This window comes from Falco rusticolus, chromosome 10 (genome assembly GCF_015220075.1).
Source record: "Falco rusticolus isolate bFalRus1 chromosome 10, bFalRus1.pri, whole genome shotgun sequence".
NCBI classification, from domain to species: domain Eukaryota; kingdom Metazoa; phylum Chordata; class Aves; order Falconiformes; family Falconidae; genus Falco; species Falco rusticolus.
In genome coordinates this window covers 16771948-16789018 of record NC_051196.1, presented here as the reverse complement: position 1 = coordinate 16789018, position 17071 = coordinate 16771948, and the positions used below count along the sequence as shown (strand labels likewise).

Sequence of the window (17071 nt, the reverse complement as noted above, 5' to 3'; positions counted from 1 at the left end):
ACTACTGCGCTTCCATGCTTTCCTTACCTTTTGGAAAGATGAATCCTTAAGCATCACACCCACCTCTTTGCTTCAAATCGAGCAGAAACACCATAAGGAGTGGCTGCCTGTTTCAATTCTCATTAAAATATACACAACAGAACTGGAGGCAATCAGACAGTGCAAAATCTAAGGCCCAAAATCAGGAAGACATTTAAACTAATGGTGTCTTTAAGCATGCTAAGATTAATAGCATGCAGAATTACAATACACAAACACATTTCATGAACAGCAATACAATTAGACAAGCACTCTTCTAACTGAGATTAAAGTCTGTTAAATGCTGACTATATCTCTTGCTCATTTACTATACAACCCTTATTCAGCTACCGTTGTCAGAAAAAGCCCAAAAAGCTGGGCGAAAAAAAATAGGAAAGAAAGTTATTCTTCCCACAGTAGTTATACAGAAGGTCCTATAACTCCTGAATCACCTCCTGGTTTTAGCTGTCTATGACCTAAATAATACCTAACTTCACTGACTTCAGTGTGACCTTAAAAGATCTGTCTTATGAATTCATGATTATTATGTTAGGAATCAGCAAATCTTGGAAGTTTCAGAATTCAGAATTCAAAATTCAGTATTTCCGATCAGATCAGATTTGGGTAGAAATTCAAACTATGTGACAATGAATCATGGCAGACCTCTAAATAATAAACATGGAATTTCACCCTGTTAACTGTTCACAGGACCTGAAGAGATAAGTCTCCAGCTTGTACGAATCTAAGGTGGTAGGTACAAAAATCAAAGAGCAGATTCCCATCCATTCTAGTGGGAGACTGTATTGTTAACAAGCAAAGGTTTGTACCATATGTGGCTTTTGGGCTTTGCTCTTTTAGTTCCTTGAGTAATAAGCAGCTGTGAGCAGAAATCTGTGGCACACTAATACAAATCTGGCTGCATGCAGAACACAGAAACAAGCACTCCATGCTGGCTGGAACTTTGCATCTGCTCCATTGCTCATGTGAGAGAAAACATGGGTAACTTTAAAACATGTAGATGTGGTGCTTAGGGACATGGTTTAGTGGTGGACTTGGCAGTCCTGGCTTAACAGTTGGGCTTGATGATCTTAAAGGTCTTTTCCGACCTAAATGGATCTATGATTCTATTCATCGCGTTTGACCTTATGCTTACAGACACCTGCATCAGCCCTCCAGAGAACTCAGGCCCGCAACACGGTAAGGCAGCAGCCCTAGCCCTGCCCTGTTCACTTGTATGTCCAAGAAGTGACCACACCTCCATTAACACTGTGTGGCTTTGCGAGGAGTTCCACCACAGAAGGCCTAGAGCAAAAATGCAGAGAGAGTCTGCTGTGTCATTCACAGGCGGTGTCCTTGTGACAAAGGGGGAACACTGGGCAGGCTGGGAAACCTTGCAGGCTAGTGCAGCTGAAGTGGGCTGGACAGTTTGGTTCCATAGGGCTGATCCAATCACTTTTAGGAATTTTATCTTTGCAGAAAAAACACCACCAAAACACACCATACAGCTATAAATTGTAGTCAGTTATTTAAAGGTTTGGCCAGCATAGCAGCTTTGGTGAGGGGATGTGACTTTGGCAGCTGTAACTGCAACAATAAAACTCTTATGTGCCTCAGGCACTGAAACCTTGTTGCTGTTATACAGTGTTACCTGGTCCAAGTGCTTTTCCTTAAGACACAATTTTGCTTCCCAGTCTTGCTGGTTTACAGAAACTCTGGTAAACTTCAAAGAGTCAATCTATTCTGAGGCAAAACACTTTCTGCTTAGAAAAAAAGATTATATAAAAACATACTTGAGGTGTTCTTGCACAGACCTATACACTTTGGTCCTTCCTGGAACTGAAGAAAGGAAAATTATCTACTTGTTCTTAAGCTAAATTTCTCCCCTCCTCTTTGTCCCAACCTTTTTCTGGAACTTCTGCAGCTCACTGAAAAGAAGCTGCAGAGGCAACAGGCGAACAACATTTGTTTACTGTGGCTCTCCCTTTGAAGAGTGATTACAACATCATCATTCTGCATATCTGGAGGGTGGATTTCTTATCTCGCTGAAGGAGAAGGAGAACAATCAAATATTTGATAAGTTCAAACAAAAGCGCACACAATTATAGGAAGTGAAATGTTTGCTAGGAGAGGGCGGTTTATACAAACCCCATTTTAATAACCTCATGTATATACTTATTTCTCGACAGCTTTCAGGAGCAATGCTTTGTAACTGTGCAGTATCTCTGTTTTGTGGTGGCACATGAAATATTTTCCATTTGAAAATTGACACTGAAGGGGAAATACTATGCAGAAAACTGTCATTGCAATAACATTGCTCAGTGGCTACTTTCACCCCCACCCGCCTCACTCTCCAAGGCAACGAGGTGTAGGTAAATCCATACAGGCTGCCTTTCCACCTGCAGGAACAGTGGAGAGGTGTGTGGGCAGGAGAGGCACTCGCTTCCACATTAGCTCTGGCAGAGACCTGCTGTTCCAGGCCCTCTGCTCCACCCCAAAGCAGCAAGGGTGCCCAGGAATAGAAGTTACAGGCTGGTGTAGAGGCTGCACACTCCTGACAAGATGGGCCAGGGCTGCTTGGCTGCAGGTACAGAAGCAGCACTGCTGACGAATGTGATCACATACACAGAGCATCATATTCCAAAGGCAGAGTCCTTTATCAAAGTCATCCACCTCTAAAAAGGTATTCACAGACGTAGATTGGTTGGATTATGAGAGAGAGAGGAATTTCTTCCTGATGCAAGAAAAATAAGAAGAGAGGAAGATTTTGATTCTGTCCTTGGCGGTTTCTAAAAAACCTCATAAGAACTCGGTATTTTAGAAAGACTTTTTGTCTGTGTCTGTTTCATTTCAGCAAAAATGTATTACCTTATAGTAAGAATTAAGACAACCTGTAGTCTAACAAAAAATATTTTCCATTTTATTGTGCTGGGGGTCTTTTCAACCAATTTTGGAACATCTTACTAGAAACATCCCTCTCTTTTTCTACAGAAACCTCAAAACCCGTTACTAATCTGATCAAATTCTATCAGAATTTTCTCCAGATCATAATCTGTAAAATTAGACCAATGCCTCTCACGTGCGATAGTGACACTCAGCATATGCTTTATTATAAACTGTAAAGCTTTTCGATACCCTTAGGAATAAGGCAGCACAGCAGTGAAAGATGCGATCAGTCATTCATATACATACATGTTGCATATCAGGAAGATGTGAAGCAAGCAGTTACAGTGGGTGCAGAGCACTATCAGTGAAGAATAAGAGCTTGTATTTTCCTTGAAAACCAGACATAAAGTGCAGGACAACAGCAAAGCAGACCGTGAGCAGATGCTTCATCAGTTTGCATCATCACCCAAACTGTCAAACATCAGAAAAAAGGCCAAAATGGAAGTCTCAGGATACTACGTTTTCAGATGAGATTGTTGTTCCCTACCATCTCTGATCAGGTCAGAGAAGAAAGAGAGTCTCTATGAAAACGCTAAGTTGAGTTTGCTTTGGATATAGGGTAAAAACAAGCAGGCAAACACGCAAAAGTTTCTTCTTATGTATTCAGAGTTTTCCTCTTATGCTTCTACTACCTTTCCCATCATGAACTATTGTCACTTCTGTATTTTTCTTGTCACATTAGATGCAGTCTGAGAGAGGCTGCAAACTGTCCTCTTGCTGGATTTGGTGAGAGCTTGATGTGCAAGGACTACGAGTCATTAACGAATAACTAGGTAAGGTTACGTCCTCTTATTTTTAAGGGTGATTAATTTAGACCAGAGCAGAAGCACTTTGGTAGGGCTGAATAATGAAGCTCCACATTGTTCCTGCTCTGTATAGGAGACATCCTCACAATTCACAGATCAGTCCCCAAAGACAGCATTCGGCTATCACAATAAAAGAATCAGTGTAAGAGGTACAATATAAGATTACAAATTTGACATGAGTGAACTCAATAGATATTTGTGTAAGTACAGTAGCTTAAAACTAAATCAATGAAAGGCATATCCCTGTATACTGTTCTATAGGCAGCGCTAAGAGGCGACAATTGTTATCAGGTTCACTGGGAAATACAGAATAAAGCTGTGACACACTTTGTCTACACCATTCAAGAAACCAATAAAGATATTATATAGTTTCCATATAATTTTTCTGTTGGAAAACTTCATAAAACATATGATATACTAATTGAAATATGATGAAAGGGGCTTTAAAGCCTTTTGAATCCATTACACCTCTTGCAAGGGTCAGCCTTTTTGCTGGCACATATGAACTAAAAACTAAATGAGACTGTTAATTTTGTTATCTAAGTGCAAGGAAAAAAAATAATCTGTAAGTATTCCAAATGTGAAAAAAAAACCAAAACACAAAAACCAAACCCCCAAAAAACCCACACCAGAAAGAAAGAAAAAACCCACAAACATTTAAACATTTCCTACAGGGATTGACTCAGAAAGACTTCCTCTGTATTACCTGTAGCTTTTTTTTAAGGCAATCCTCTAGTCTGAAAATCCAGATTCCAGTGGGAGTGAGAAAGGTTTTCAGGATCAGGCTGTAGCATTGAAATACAAAAGAAAGCTCATCAAGTTAGATAGACAGGCATAACACAGTGCATCTCACTACAGTGTATTTATACCACAGTTGTTGTAGTATAAAGATTCTTTAGGCATGTATAGATAAGTCTAGGCAAAAGGGAACATACGTTAGACAGGGCTTATTTGGATCTGTAGAAATTCAGATCTGCATTAATGCCATACCTGTGTTTAGGACTTTGAAAAGAAAAAAGGTTGATGGCAGCAGTTGTTTAGTGACCACAAAAAGACTGTACGCCACAGACTCTGTTCAGCCTTCACTGCCGCTACTCCTTTATTACTTACAAGGACTGCAGCCCTTTCAGACTGAACAACAATCCTGTGTCCTGCCTGCACATAATCATTAAGACCTGATGCCTTCATAGTTTGCGCAGGAGATGGGGAAGTTAACCCAAGGATCCTGGCCAGATGCTCTATTGGGAAATAGCTATGTAATGCTGCCCGGAGAAGTGCTCCCCACATCTGACATCTTATTGTGTAAAGGTAGTCTTCCACATACAAGTCTTTCAGATCATTTAGTGTGAAAGCCTTACGCAATTGTATAAAACCATGTATGTGCATTATTATCAATATTATACTGCTTTAAATGAAAAGTTAGAGAAAAGTTCTGTACATAAAAAACTCTCATAAAGACAATGGCAAAATCAGTATACATTTAGATTAAGGCTTTCAATCCTGTAAACATTACTATCTTAAAACACACCTACACTTAGGTTTACAGTAGTAAATATGTGCTTATTTTTCTGCATGCACAAGAGGGTTTAAAAGTTTGCCAATGAATGTTTCTGCAAATAGAAATAGGAATTACCACCTCCATTCATCACAATTAGCGTGTACCATTCACAGCATGTGAAAAAAGATTTCAAGTGCTCTTTTCCTGGACCCTAAAGATTTGTGTGCACATGAAAAATGGCGATACATCTTTCACAGAATGAAGACCAAAAAAGAGATTAGTTTAGGCACAAATATTTCTTCTGCTGGAAAACTTCAAGTTTTCTTTTTGATGTAATGCACAAGTAACCACTATGGAAATGTAATGCTGGAGTTCAATCCTGACCCTACTGAGATAAAAGGCAAAATAGTCTTCGACTTCTAGACATGGAAGTTATTTTTCTGAACTCATTGGAAGATACAAAAACTCAAGACATTTTAAGGCAAGTATATTCATTTTTTCTTCAGTCATGTGCAACTACCTGAAACAGAGACACCTTTCTTTACTAATTTATGCAGGGTAACTGGGAAAATAGTGCACAGAAAAATATCTTCCTGCCTACATACTTATACTGATTCTTGTCCCTCAGCCTATATAGATCCAAAGAGTATTTTCACTTCCAAGTTTTTTAAGTTAATGATTTACTTTTGGTTTCCTGTAAATATGAAGGATATTACTGTATTTCCCAGAAAGGATAAGGAATTATCTTCAGTTGCCTTTTGCTATGCAACATTCTGCAATCCTAACATTGACTTCTGTAAGGTATAATTGCACAGAATGTGGAAGAGAACACAATCCAGTAAACTCACCCAGAGATTTGCTCATTTTTTCCTTCCTTAGACAAGGCTTCTCAACGGGAGCTTTGGCATTCGAGAAGCTGTTAGAATAAATTAAGGGACAGAAGTGTCATCTGGTTAACACTCTAAATAAAAGCAAAAGCAGAGTCACAGGCATGAAAAAGATCACAGATATCCTAGTATTTATGATGTGATTGTAAAGTGTAAAGTGTGCTACAGTTTAAGGCAATACATAATAATTACCCTCAGCAGATCTCTGCTGCTATAAAAGCGATTGCTAAGATTTTTTCTGTATTGCTGATAACTATATCTATCACAGCTTGATTTTTTGTTTTAAATTGCATTCTTATAAGCAACAGGAACTCTCAACAATATAACTCTACAGAAATAATTTCTTTTTGGAACACATCCAATAGGCCCTTAGCACTGTTCATCAAAAGACCACAGCAATCTTGCTGGGGCAAAGGTCCATAAATGCATGGATTTGGTTTGACTCCGTGCTACCAGCATGGAAATTTTTTTCCTCTAAGCCTCCAGGAGAGCGAGAAAAAGCCTATAGTCCGTCATTAAGAGCACTCTAAGCCTATAAAATATATAGAGACAAAAATTCACAGGTATGGCTTTGCTATGTATAAGCAAGCTCCCAGCTGCAGTGGTGAGGTGCATATAGATGGCTACATACCTACAAGAGTGGGGATAATCGCTTAAGAGAGCCTATATTCCTGACAGGCAGAGATTGATGCTGGACCCCAGATGTGCTTACTTACACAGTCGCCAGAATTAGTAAATTACCCCAAAGCATATCCTATTCTACATGTCCTTAAGAGTAGGTCAAAACTCCTCCCACCCCTGCAGGAGATCTAGTTTGGGAAAGGTTAGAGTCAGTTTGGCTCAGGTACAAAAGAGTAAAGATTTGTTTCCTAATATAACAAACATCCGAACATTTGCAAAAAAAACCAACCAAAAAAACCCCCCAAAAAAACAAAAAAAGAAAAACCAAACCCAACCAAAACCAAAAAAACCCAAACTAAAAAAAACCAAATAAAATAATCTTATCATATTTTTCATAAAGCACTAGAAAAACTGGGTTGATAGGCATCACTTATGCAAATCAAGAATGGGTCAGGAAGAATGAAAAGTGAGGCTGTGAAAACAAGAGTTGTTTAGAAAGTAAAATGAACTATTAGTTTTAAGGAAAAAACTTACTTTTAATTGTTACCTATTAGTTAGCAAGTCTGCCAGTGACTCACACCCACCACCTACCAAGTAATCCTACAGCTAAGATGAATTGCCTTTCTGTGATTGCTGGGCTTGGGCAAAGGTATTCTGTGAATATTCTGGATAATCTGTGAGAGACCCCCTTTTTCCAAGAACTGATCGGCGCAACCTCATTGTATTCTACTTGCACGCATTTCAGAAGGACAGAAGTAATAACAGAAATGGGATTGTGAAATATCTCGCCCCACTCTCACCCCAAAAAAGCAGGTGTTGACATTGAGCTCATTGATACATCCTAGACCGAGCCAAAACGTGGCACAGAAGAAGTTATAATATATTTAATACTTCTCCTAAGAGAAAGCACATGAACTTTAATTATATTACAGGCAGGAATGCCACTGAATTATTCTGAGTTTAAGACTGCACAGCAAGATCCAGCAAAGTACAGAACTATTTGATGGAAAAGGAGCAGATACTAAAATATCTTTGTCAGACAGAGCCACGTAAATTTAAAAGTAATACAGAACAAATCTCTGCAATATCTGCTGAAGTAAGATGAGTTTGTGATGGCTCAGATGGTTCTGAGAATATTTAGGTGACCCAGTTTCAAAGAAAACAGTTTATGAGAATAAAGCAAATACAACCTATTTCCAGCACTGTCAGACAGAGACCCACATCCGAGAGGCAGGACTCCCCAAACCTTTCCCTCCAGTTCTGCCACACAAGCAGTTCAGCTGACCAGAAAAGGACATTGCATTCTTCTTTGCACATGCAGTTAAATTGTATGAAGCTAAGGAAAGCATGTTGCATTTAAACAATGAAGTCAGCCAATAAATCTTACAGTTGTCTGGTTCTTCTAGGACTGCAGCCTCAGCCCATGCGTCTAAATACGTGAGGATGTTCAATGTGAACTCCTGAGATCAGAGCCAACAGCAGTCCTTCTACAGAGCGACTCCGCTGATTTTAGTCATGTTACTTCTAGCTTACTCTGCCGTGAATGCAATACCCATCCCCTAGGCTACATCTAACCATCGATGTGAACGGCAATCTGCTTACGGACTTTCGAACATGTGCTGGCCCCTGGCCACAACCACAAGAAACAAGAATTTCAGAAGTAATCACAGCTCCTCCTTGTCTGTCAGTGCACATTGGAAGCAAATCGCTTTTAACACATGTACTTAGTTTCATTAATTAGTTCTCCTATGACATTCGCTTTAGTTCTTGTTACTCCTTTTTAGAAGCGGATTGGCTGTAACTAAATGGCCCTGTACTTTTCCTGTTCGTTAGTAGCTGGGCCACTCAATATGGGGCTGCAGCACCTCCAGAATTCCTCAGAAAACTATGAGTCATCACATCTCATCAGAGGGAGGACTGTACGGCTGGGTATTACTGCCACCTAGTTTTCATTTTTTAATATTATTACCTAAAGTTGCATTCTCCATCGTTAAAAAGTATATGCATAAAACCTGAAAATTTTCATTCTAGTCATCTATTAAATACATCACAGGATATGTATAAATAGTGCAAAACTGTGCAATGATAAACTCTTACTGAACAAACCTACATGCATCTAGATGCGATCTTGAAAAGCATATTAGGATCAATAATTGCCAACCCCAAATATAAACATGCTGTGAAAATCCAAGTCAAGTTCACTATGCAGGGTCAGCACAAGAGCAGAGTTTGCAGCATCATAGAAGTTTGTAGATCTACAGCTCATCATTGCCAGCTGACACTGAATCTAATAACTTTTATTATGGACCTTTTTCCATTGCAAATGACAAATAAAACTTACCCACTTAATATAGGTGCTGTACCAAAATCTTGCAGAAAGGCCTTACAAAATAAGACTCCTCAGTGAGATACCATTTATTTTTCATTTTGAGATGTACGAAGAGCACATTTATAGTGGGAGAGTCTTTTTTAGACCAAGACATGAACTAAAAGCTTAGCAATAAAACACAGAGAAACATGGAGAACAATTAAAACAACTTCTGAAACCTCATAAAAATTCCATTTTGAGGTCTGAGAAAGGAACTGTCAAGATTCTCCATTCTGGCGACCTTTCTGCTTTTATGCTGGTTCTGTGGTTTCTGACTCTGACTAGGAGCGCCTGTGGGAACCCATGAAAGTTGGAGGTTAAATTCAGAACCCAGCTGTGCAACCTTTCACAAGACGAGAAATCATAAGTACATTGCCACAGGCAGGTTCCAGTTTAAAAAGAAATTTTAAAAAACGCCCATAACTGAAATATCTTACAACTGTTAGAGCTGCGGCTCGGTTATGCTGAGACAGTGTTAACACATTTTATAATTTATCCAGAGCAATTCTGCTAAACTAGATGAGGAAAAAGTCTGTTCTTTGCTGCAACTGAGTTTTGTCCATTCTTTTAACAAATAGTATGGCAGAAATTAGGCCATTGCGTTGTGTTTGTGTGCAGTAATCACACCCAAAAGCTGGTCAATAAATCTCATAAAGGAGCCTTGAATTCTCCTTCATGGAAGCGAAAGATCTGTGTGACTATTTTTTTGTGGCAGCAAGAGCAAGTACTGATGTTGTTAGTCTTTATTTTTACCAAAGGGGCTGTAATGTCTGAAAGTAAAACAAGATGTTTGTGAATTGCAGGCATGATGCAACCCGAGGAATTTTGCATGCTGGATGGGTTGACAAGGCATGATTCTGAAGCAGGCTTTTAAAGACAAAACTAAGACATCTATATTAGCACAGGTTGAGAGGCCACAGATGTCCCCAAACACTCTCCCTTTTTTTTTTTTTTTTCTTTTTTTAAATTGTTATTGAAAGACGAAATTCTATTTGAACTCCGATCCTAGGCCCCTGGGCTTGAAAACCATATTGTGCACCCCCCACCGTGCTCAGGTTAAGTTCATTCAAACTATTTTATGCAGCTACAGTATGGATCACACTCAGTTTTTCTTTTTTCCCCTAACAGGTTTGTTTCTGGTCATAAATTCTCAATCAGTGGGCAAGCCACATTGTACAATTTAGTAAATAGTGTAGTTAAAACATGTTTAAAGTCAAAAGAAAAAGGTTCTGACAATGGAGCATTGTCCCCTTTTGCAGAACTGAAGTGTACCTTCTTTGATTCAGTAACCTTGCTGCACTTTGGTATGAAATTGCCCCTTTTTCCATCAAAGTCGCATTGAAAGTGCCTCATTAGCATGTCTCACCGGATCAGTAATGATTCTGCTAACCCAACACTCATTTCAGTCAAGCCACCATGGTTTTTCTATCTGTTTAACATCTAAAACTCCTTGACAAAGTTCCTTTTAAAATTTACTCCTTTTGTTTCTCCTTGGGTTTTCTGCAAAGATCTTTAAACTTCGATGTACTCCGAGATGACTCCTGAACAAAAATCATGTCTAGCCCAGCTAGTAAATCTAGCCTCCATTCAATGGGATTAAATAAGTGCTTCACGGCTATTGTAGAAGCCTCTAAAAAGGATCTTGCATCTTTAAGAGTTTCCTACAATAAATTAAACACATCTCACCCGTTGTGAAAGGAGGAAAAAAAGAAAAAAAGGAAAAAAAAAAAAAAAGAGAGACTTGATCCAGCACAGGGGAGCCACTGTAGACCCAGAGTGTTGCCACACTTCTAGTACCCAACACCTACAAATAACCGCCTAAATTAATGGCAACAGGCAACGGAAGCAGAATTTTATTTCTTTCAGAATTCAGCCTTGGACTTCAGTAAAACATGGCCAGTAAAATAAAATAAATACATAACGGATTAAAAATCTGTAATTGTATGTGTTATTAAAAAGGAATGTGGTAGGATTTTAGCTTCAATTTACAGTACCTCAGCCAGGAAATTCCCATTTCTTTTCTAATACGCAAGATCTCTGGCCCAACGTTCAGATTCATTGTAGCATCTGAGCCCTGTTTAAATCCAGGCACGTGAGTAACCCTACTGCTATCACTGAGGCTGCTGCCCTGCTTGAAGTTAAGCTTGTGTTTAAACTCAGAGCCAATACACTCATCCAAACCTCTAGATCTTTCTGCTCATTTCTGAACTGAAATGGAGAAATCTTAAGCTCTTTTAACCATAAGGGTGATTGAAAAAAACAATTTATGCAAAAAACTCCACCCAAGAAATATGGGCAGAGAATTATCTTTAAAAGTGTATCTACATTTATCATAAGGTCCTGTAAGCTTATAAGAGGCTACAAACCACTGCATCTTCCGCGTGCCTGACCTAAATTAACAGTTGCTCCCTTCAGCGGCCACTGAATCAACTATCTGAAAATCATTTCCACTTCATGAGTGTTGAATGGCCTACCTGAAGTGAACCAGCATTTCAAAGATGTGTTCAGAACACAGGGAAAAAAAACCTGCCAGCATAGTCACTAGTTTAGCAAATTTTTCTATAGCAAAGATATGTATTCAATAAACCTTGGAATATCTTTTAATTCTTATATGAAGACCAAGGCCTTAGCTGTATTCATTTTAATAATTTGTACTGCCAATGTCCGCATTGCTGAAGTTCTACAAGCTTTATGGCAATCGTGTTTAACCTCCCGGGTACCTATAAGGATAGAAGAAAAAGGAAAAATTAAACCTGCTTGCTTGTTTCTTTGCTTCCTTTAAAAACTTGGTCATTTGGTCTGTGCTATCAAAGTGGACACCCACAGTAAGAGTCTTGCTTTCCCTGTTTATGTCACACAAATCAAGCTGTAACAACCAGCATCCAAATGGGACCTTCACGAATACTTACTGACTGGCAGCTGCACGTCAAGAGAAAATCAGCCTAGGGGGCAACTCCATTATTTCTAAAGCTTGTAGAAAAACTTTGTCAAGCCTATTATTCAAGCACTGATTTTCTTTAAACACCCAGTACAAGCCTCAAAATATTTGAAAATTTCAAACTATCAACTCACAGAAAGCAGCACAATATTTTATTAAAAGTACTTAAGTTTTTTGGATTGAAATTATTTTAATTATTTTGTTCTCCTTATCATGATTATGGACAGATGAATACTAATACTGCTGGTACTATTGTTGCTATTACTAGATGTAATACAGGGTAGGAAATACCAGAAAGGCCATGCCTCTGTGATAGCACAGCCCCAGCAAGCCAAACCAGCTGTTAGTGCCACTGGGGGAAAGAATGTGTGTGAGCCAGCAGCAGCTGGTGGAAGGCTGCTTCATCCCAACAGCATCCATCACTGTCCCTCTCTTTCCCTTACCCTGCTAACAAGGGAGGCACGGCTGACACTTCAGTTTTATCCACACTGCCAGGAAGCCATGAGACAACCATATACAAAAGCCTGGCAAGCATAGCTTTCTTGTAGGGATGGCTGGCGTATAAAAATAACATTATCTTTCCAAAGCAGACAGCACCAAGTTCACCATTCATTGTAGGCATCTCAGTCTGTATTTTCAGGCACCCAGAGAAGGACCTAGGGGTCTGGAGTTTTCTGCTGCTCAGTTTCTAGGATGAAAAAGAGCAGCCCTAAGACTATACTTCTTTAGGCAGTCAGTCACTCCCCAGGTCAGATCTCCTACATCCAGAGGGAAGAGATGTAACCCAACAAGTTCAAGTGTTTCCTTAACAGCACCGGGCTAATCAACCGTGGAATATTAGCTGGATGCTCTGTATCCTGAGCGTAAATGCAGTGTAAGCACTGGAAGAATAGAGAGCAATTTCCTCATTAGCAGCGATTAAATAAGACTGAAACACAGTGCCTTGAGTTCACGTGCCAAGAAAATGGGGAAGCACAAAAGGAAGTACTTCTTGTATAAACCAGGCAGGAGAGAAGATTGCTATCTCCTCTCCCCACTCCCTCTTGCTTTAATGCCCCACAATTTACCGGTATCTTTATCCAAGCATTAAGGTAAACTTATTTTGCTTCGTGCTTTCCTGGTGTATGTGGTGTGACCGTGTTGTCCCTGAAGTCTGTCAACATTCCAGCTAAGCTGAAAGCAGAATCAGTCACATTCAGTCACTTTGCCTGTCCCTCAAGCAGGGCAGTTTGCAGAGATGGCAATGATGGCACAAGTTTGTCACCCTTTCCCAGACAGCCACTCTTGTAAGCCTAGTCAGCCGAGTAACCCCCTCCCAAGGATCCTGCTTCTGCAGAAGTCATTCAGAACTGTAACTGGTATCAATTTTCACAGCTGTATTGGACGTTATTGGTATTTTCTGATAGTCCTGATAGCAGTCTTTTGTCGTAAAATAACTGCCCCTCACAAGTTTCAAAGCTCGATAAAAGTTCAAACCCAGACAACTAACTGATTCACAACATACGCTTGCTATTTCTAAGCCAGTCACATCCCTTCTGAAGGTCTAACTCCCAGGTTTTGAACCGCTTGCGTTTACAACATTCAACCAAACAGCAGCCGATGTGCTGTGGTCCAAAGTAAAATAGACCCAGTTCACAGATGGTAAGCCATTTCCTTAAACCAAAAGCATCTAGACAAGTCAATATTTTTATAGTATTAGATGATAAATATTGAATCTTGATATATAATGTGCAATATTTGGTATCAATATTAGTTATTCCTAACTTCCAGTAGTAACAGTCATACATTACAAATCTGCAGTTCAGAAAAATTCACTGAGTGTGGGAATTTCTGGTGAAATAGGGTTCCCAGCTAATTCCTAAGGTTCAAGTACAATTTAAGGAAAGCAGTGGCCATGAGATGCCTCACATAATTCTATTTTAACAATCCTATTAAAAAAAAACCTCCATAAATATAATATTAATTTAATGATAGATGGGTAAACAGTTTTTTCCTAGCACCTGAAAGCATTACTTATTCTAAAACAGATTAAAAAGCTACCTTGCACTCCAGGATGAACAAGCCAATACCTTCTAGAAGCAGGACAGGACTTTCAAATTAAAGTCAGCCAGCAGAAACCCCTCATGAACACCCTGACAGACATCTGAGGGGTTGTCATCAGCCCTGCAACAGGGTTATACAGACAGTAAAATAATCCCTGGATTCACAAAGCCTTCAAATGTCCAAATACAAGACCAACGCGGCTAGCTATGAGATCCCCAGAAGAGAGAAAACAGGTGGGAATTTCATCAATTCATCTTACAAGAAATTATTCTCTGTTCTGCATCAGCTTGTAGTCATCCACTGGCCAGGCTGCACCCACTAACAATCTCATACTCTGCTGGAAGTTCTTTAAAGCAGGAACCATGGTTTTGCTCTGTGTTTTAGGGCAATTAACACAAAGCAATCCCCTCCATGCCTATGATCCAAATTCCTGCAATGCTATATCAAAATTCCTAAGAATAGAGCAAGCATTACTGTGTGTAGTAACTAAGCATTTTACTCGCAGCTAAATGTCAGTACTCGACATTGCACAGAGTGGGGAAAAGGGAGAGAATGAAATGTGTCTGACCACGTTTTAAATACTCTATACCTTAGCCAAAAAGCTCAGACCCACCAGGTAGGTATTCTGTACAGACAATGAAGGGAAGAAGTGTTTCTAAAGGACGATCCCTTTATCCAACAATAAACATCTGAGGTATTTGCAAGTTGCTGCATTTATTACTGACCCTTTAACAGTGATTCTGTCACTTCTTCCCCACTCAGAGCGACACACGGTATTAGACAACTAGTCCAGACCAAAAGCTTTAAATTGCAAATCTCTAAATTGTGAAACAGTACTACAAGCTACAGAGAGCCTCTTTTGAACCCAGTGGGCTACTCTTCACCCTGCTGTTCTCTCTTGGTTGCTGTACTCATTCACTTTCGACACAGACCTTGCATCCCCTCCTGCAGTTAACCCTGCTCACAAGGTTAGCCGTCAGAGTTGCATCCGTTCCACCTCACCCTGCAGGAAACAAGAACTGTATTTTCTTTAGTGTGGCAGGACACCGCAGTTTACCATCCTGACCTGAAGACAGACACTGTTCCTTTTGGCAACCTCCTACAGCAATTACCAACAGAACAAAGTAATAGGAAATGGTTTGCCTTTTTTTTTTTTTTTTTTTTTTTAATTCCACTGGGTATGTCAAGGACAAGTTTTCCTGCTCTTGCCTTTTTATAGTTGATAACTTATATGGCCACAAATTCTAAAAAAGAGAAGGAAATGCAAACCTGTTTGCCAAAAGACAGCAAGCATGAATAAAAAAAAAAGAGAGAGAAAATAATAAAATGGAAAGATGGAAAGGAACTTGATGCCTTGTAACAACAGAAGGCTGAAGACACTGCAAAATTAAGAAACCTTTCATTGCCTATCTTATGCTGGCATTACGGGTCAAATAATGTGCACCATAGTAAATGAGTGACTTCAGAGACAAATTACCACAAGTTACAGTTGGAACAAGGGAGAAAAGTATTAAAGCATGGGCAGTTGCTTTTGGTTCCAAAACCAAACAAGTTGAATCAAATCTCAGTTTCATTTCTTCTGAATTTTTAAGTTTGATTTCTTCCAATCTCAGCCAGAAAAGATTTCAAAGCACCTGTCACAAAATTATGGTAGCCACTTTGAGAAGCTGATCATTCAAAAAAGCATCACTTTCATATTTTAACATGACAGAGTGGCAGTCTATCATGAGGGACCTTGAAAAAAAATCAGACCAACTGCAAGCTGAAAGAAATAAGTCAGTCTCCAATTGTAACTTTTCTTTCTCTTTTCTGTGTGCAGGTTGTGATAATAACGAACGATAGTACCTTACTCCTGTCACAGCCTTTGTACCACAGGGGAACATATTTTCACCAAGGAAGGGTCTTTAACACAGGTAACACAGGTGTAACTTTCTGAAACTCACAGAAAATATTCATTAGTTCAGTCAAACATCTAAAAGACAGGCACGTACAAAGCCAATTTGATAAATTAGGGCTCTATTGTTTTTCTACTTTTTCATTTTTGTTGCCTAAAAACCCCACAACCTTTTTCTTACTTCAATCATTATTTCCACAACATCCACAAGAGTTGTTGAGCAATAATAATTACTGCTGCAAAAAACTTTCTGTTGGAGTCAAATTTCCAAATGGGTCAAAGGAAATAATTGCTACAGAGTATTTCATCTCTGTGCTTTCCATACTAGTTTTTGATTCATTCCACTTGCTACATTACTTTTAAAAAATGATGAAAAGTCCTTTGGGCAGAGAAAAAGGCTTTGTATTGTTTCCATAGAGCACTTATAATCATGTATATACTGTAGAACAACAACAAAAAAAGGCAATTGTATTTCTCTTATTTCAAGCCCACTGTGGAAATCATACATGAGAAAGAACAGGAAATCCTGTTCCTGAAATGCAGATGTCACAGCAGTAGAATACAGCTCTTATAAACACAGGACACTGAGCAACATTTTAGGACAAAAGTAAAGATAAGAACAATCAAGTAAAATATACAGGAGGATTAATCTGTTATAAGAATTCATTAATGCAGCTGAAATTCAGTGACACACCAACTCCTGAGGAAAGATTGATCAGCAATACAGGTACCAAACACAAAATGTGTGTCTGACCATAAACAGAAAAACAAATGACTTTTTAATAGGAAATGCGAATGCAAAGCGCACAAAAAATGAAGTTCTCTTCCACTTTGAATTTGCCAGTTAATTACGACTTCAATTAATAAAGCTAGAGGTAGAATCTCTTTGTAATGAAATAATAATTTTGGTCCATATTATGCTTGATGACACCCTGATTCCACACCAGGTATGTGCTCAATAAAAAAAGTTCAGTTATGTGTAGGTGAGAATTCCGTAGAAAGCTCATTAAAACTATAGCCAAACATACCTGAAGTTACACAAGTGTGATTTCATG

At 39.1% G+C, this 17071-nt stretch overlaps 1 long non-coding RNA gene across 1 annotated transcript; it reads right to left on the bottom strand.

Annotated features, from left to right (window-relative positions):
* Positions 1 to 4473: 4473 nt before the first annotated feature.
* On the bottom strand, positions 4474 to 16116 carry LOC119154252. Its single transcript, XR_005106398.1, has 3 exons — positions 15968 to 16116; positions 6114 to 6181; positions 4474 to 4552 (listed from the first exon to the last, which is right to left on the bottom strand). It is a non-coding gene; the product is annotated as an uncharacterized LOC119154252 (long non-coding RNA).
* Positions 16117 to 17071: the final 955 nt, after the last annotated feature.